At 39.3% G+C, this 4,522-nt stretch overlaps 1 pseudogene; it reads right to left on the minus strand.

The window, feature by feature from the left end:
• The window catches only part of LOC105815332, a 33,688-nt pseudogene that overhangs the window by 15,650 nt on the left and 13,516 nt on the right, over nucleotides 1–4,522 (minus strand).

Consider the following 4,522-nt stretch of genomic DNA (forward strand, 5'->3'; position numbering starts at 1 on the left):
GATGGGTGTCCAAAGAACCAATGAGGATTTACAGTTATATCAAGTTTAAAGTAGGTTCCTACAGAAATCTAAGACCATAGAGCAATAGGTGTTCTTTGGGGAATAGTTCTGGTTCCATGTTGGACTGCATTTTTAAAAAGTAATATGCTAAAGGGTTATATTTCTACTAAATAATAGAAAGAGAAAGAGTAAAACAGAAAAGGAAGTTCTAAACATAAAATCCACACATCTGGTGTCAAAGAAAAAGTCTTAGATTTCTAAGCTATTCAATAAAAAGGGGTAGTAAGATTTGCCTTGAAGCAAAAGAAAAATAGAAGGAATAAAATAGGCTTCTATGGTTGGTTTTATGAAGGTAGTATTTTTCTTCAGGATTCAGCCAGGTATGAAAGGGAAGTAGCACTTTCCAACTTCTTAATACCGTGACTAGCTTCCTCATCAACAGATACAGAGGAGCCTCTATTCCCAGTGCATGTGCGTGGCAGAAGGGACCTCCATAGTGATGTGACCAGTAGGAACACCAGGTAACGAAGGATAATGTCAAGTTTCCACAGATAAAAATGTACAAAATGGAAATGACTGGAACAGATGAGAAATCTGAGATCTTATTGCTGACTACCAGGCAGAGAGCTTCAGAGGCATTGGCATTGACTTCTCTACCTCTGAGTACTAGTGATTATTTGCTGAGATGACAAAACCACATTTAAAATCTTTATCCAGCAATGCCTTAGATACCAAGGTTGACAACATTTTGGTGTGTCACAGAAATGTAAAGAGGGTGGATCTTTAGCTAAAGGGTCTTTTGTTTGCTGAGCACAAATGAAGTCACCCTCAGGTTTGCAGACACCTGAAGCCAGTATTAAGTGACAGGTAAGGAGGATATGGGGTGCATAAGAGAGTGGAAAGACAGGTGAAGAAAACACCAGGAAGGGAAGGAAGCTGGAGACTGTATAAGAGGGAGGGAGGAAGAAGACAGCAAGAGTCCCATCAGCTGGGCGAGGGAAGGTAATTTGGGGGAGGAAGGGGATTTGGAGGAGACCTGTCTCAAGTAAGCATCTTGCCTGATAACCAGTTTCTACTCGCCCCAGTCTCCACAAACTCACACATACACATATAAAATCACAAGTAAAACACCAACTTCTCAACACTGGCTGTTGGGACAAATTTTCTTCTTGGAAGCAATAGTAGTGTTCAATCGTAGGCTGCCGTGAAAGGTGATGTACATCCAATCCTCTGTGTTTCCTGACTCTGACAAACCAGTGGGAATAACTGGAAGCCTGCAGGCGTCTTTGACTTCACCTCTCTCTTGCCCACTTTATCCACCAAGGTCCCAGGTCCTGTGGATTCTGCCTCCACAGTCCCTCACATGTAGATGTCCCTCCGTTCTACAGCCACTGCCATCTCCTCTGTGTGACCTTCCCTGACTTCTGGCAGAATGCAATCTCTTCCACCTCTCAAAACCCATCACACTTTCTGTACTTCACTTATAGCGCTGGGCCTGTTCAAGCTTATATTTGAATTATTTATGAAGACGCTGTATCCGTTAGTGCAGCAACAGCTACATGAGGGCTGCTTTCTTCTCAACTTTATGGATTTTAAAAAGTCTTATACACCAGTAGTGTTAAGGAAATCTTTGTGAAAGCAAAGGAGAGAAAAGGACAAAGGGAAGGAAAAAAGAATTAGAAAGAAATGGAACAGAAGGCAAGAGAAGGGAAGGAAAGGAAAGGAGTAGAAGAAATTTTATACTGTCTTTTCATGTGGGGTATATAATAGGCCTTCAGTAAAGGTCTAAATTCATTTCTTTTCAAAATAACCTTTTCCATAGTCTTTCTTTTTCTATAACCAGACCTTTATTTTCTTTGGAATGGGTGTCTTAGTTGCCCCTTCTAAGAACTTAAGTCACACAGCATTTATACATAATCAAATATCAATGTTTAGCCCCATATTTTTCTCCTACTCAAATACCTCTTTTGTTTTCTTTACAATCAATAATCTTTATTCTTTTTTGGTTTTTTGTTTGCTTGTTGTCAGTTTTTTCTGTTTTAGAGATGGTGTCTTGCTCTGTCGCTCAGGATGGAGTGCAGTGGTGCAAACATAGCTCGCTGCAGCCTGGAACTCCTGGGCTCAAGCCATCCTCCTGGCTCAGCTTCCCCAGTAGCTGGGACTACATGCATGAGCCACCACACCCAGCTTATTCTTAAGATAATAGAAAAGTGGACTAAATAGTTTAGAGACTGTTTAGAATAATTTCATTTTACTTTATACTTCATGTATCCTTCCTGAATATCTGAGGTATTTCATGAAGACTAGTATGTCATAGATCTGAAATGATTATTTTCTCAGTTCTGTGGCTCAGAAAAATCTGTCAAGAGGCCCTGCAGCTGCACTGGTTATAGTGTCAGCCTGTGATCCCCAGCCGGGTGAGTGCCTATTAATATCCCTGTGCCAGCTGTTGTCCCCACACGTGCAGCTGACGGGAACTTCGTTTTATCTGCAGCCTCCTCTGTTTTTGGTAAGGAATATACTTTGCTATCAGCTTTAAAATAGCTCCTAATGAGTTGAAATAAATTGTGTCTTATGGAATATATTTTTCACCCAAGGCACCAATGACAAACCCTTTGTGGCACCCTAACTTTCAAGGTATGTACAGAGCACAGGACTTCCAGCTCTAGAGGTCTCGTGAAAAAACGTGTGTGATTGCACTTTGGCTACAGTGGAAATCTTCTGTGAAAGTACCCCGTAATCAGGTATAATGAATAGGTAACACGTGAAACAGAAGAACACATTGGCAGGTAAGAGGTAAGGGAGACCAGGGGAACACATATTAAAGGAATCCTCCAAGACCATAAACTGGGTGATATTTCAGTTTTTAAAAATGTTACTAACAGGGTCATCAAAGGAACTCCCATTATAACACAGTGGGGCTCCAGTATACAGATAGCCTGAACTCTTTATTTTCTCACTTTTAAGTTAGTGCCTCATCATAAATACTTGCTGAATTGAATTATCTTTTAAAATCAGAAAGGTGGCCGTAATGAAAGTATTCAGTGTCAGATTTATTTTATCCAAAGTTATGTAATCTTATATCGGGAAGAGACCTTGCAATCCAACCCCATCAGAAACCAGAATTTCTTCCACAACATCCTAAGCAGATAACCACTTAGTCTTATCTTGACTCTAGACTTAGTCTAAGCATTTAGAGTTAGTTTGAATTCCTCCCATGACAGTGAGCTAAGCCCTCTGTAAGATAGTCTACTACATTATTGGACATTTTTGGTTCCCAGAAGCTTCCTTGAGATGAATCTTGCATTTCTATAATTTCTATCCATTGATCATGGCTTTGCTATCTGGAAGATGCTATATTATACTTTATGGGAGAAGCCCCTAGGAAGATAGGGTGATGATTTAAGATGTCCTAGGTCCAAAGTGGAGGGAATTAAGAGAGGTGAAATAAGATACACACTTTTATATTCAAGAATTCTTTTTGAATCTAGGTAAGTAGGATAGCTCGTTATTCTAACATATTCAAGGTATATTCAGAGTTAGTATATGTAGTTTTTAAAAATCTGTGACACATAAGTGCAATATGATACTTTAACTTGTCTCAACTGCCAACATTTAGTTTATGTTGACCTAATTCCTGTAACCTCCTCAGCCTAAGGCCAAGCAGGTTAAAAGCTTTACGAGCAGGGCACATAAGGGAAATAATTTTTCAAAGAATTTTTTACCAGAACATATTAGGGGATGGAATTTATTTTCCAGTCCAATAAACTTCATGTTGAAATTGTTGCTTATAATCAGAGGCCTTGGGAGACATCTACATTGCTCCAACCTTGGGTAAAACTTCAGTCTCTGCAAGCAACATCAAACTCTACCACTTCCCTTCTTCTGAGGTTCAAAGCAAGTGCTTGCCCTCATTACAATAGTTAAGATCTTATCTTCTCTTGTTTTTCTACCTCTAGTAGGCTGTCTTGGTACTTCTCATGTGCAAAACAGAAAAGTGGTTGATATTTGCTTTACTAAAGGCTCATACTGAAAGAAGATCATCAGGAACATGCAATATCTCTCTCTCTTTCTCTCTGTCTTTTTCTCTCTCTCACACCCACACACACACACACACACACACACACACACACACACACACGCAGCATTAGTCTTCCTGAGCCTTCAAGCCCATGAGCTATTGCATTTCTAACTCTTCTTCCTCATCACTGATGGGTAAATCACCATGTCCTCTATCTGCTTTGGGGTTTTGTAATGATAAATTTATAAAAGAGATTTGCTCATGTTTTTTTTTCTTCCTCTAAACAAATTTCAAAAGGGATATATTTTAAACATTATATATTTGTTCTTTTGTAGGTTACTAATATGCTAAATTCCTTTTGGACAACAATGGGGTTTATATTTCTTTCAGCTGCTTCAAAGACTATAGCAGAATAAGCTCTGGGAAGTCCACCAGAAACATTTTTGGAATCCAAATGGCCAGTCTAATCCAGGTTATGCTGTGAAACTTTCATATATTTAA

This window comes from Propithecus coquereli, unplaced genomic scaffold (assembly GCF_000956105.1).
Source record: "Propithecus coquereli isolate 6110/MARCELLA unplaced genomic scaffold, Pcoq_1.0 Scaffold329, whole genome shotgun sequence".
Taxonomy (NCBI): Eukaryota; Metazoa; Chordata; class Mammalia; order Primates; family Indriidae; genus Propithecus; species Propithecus coquereli.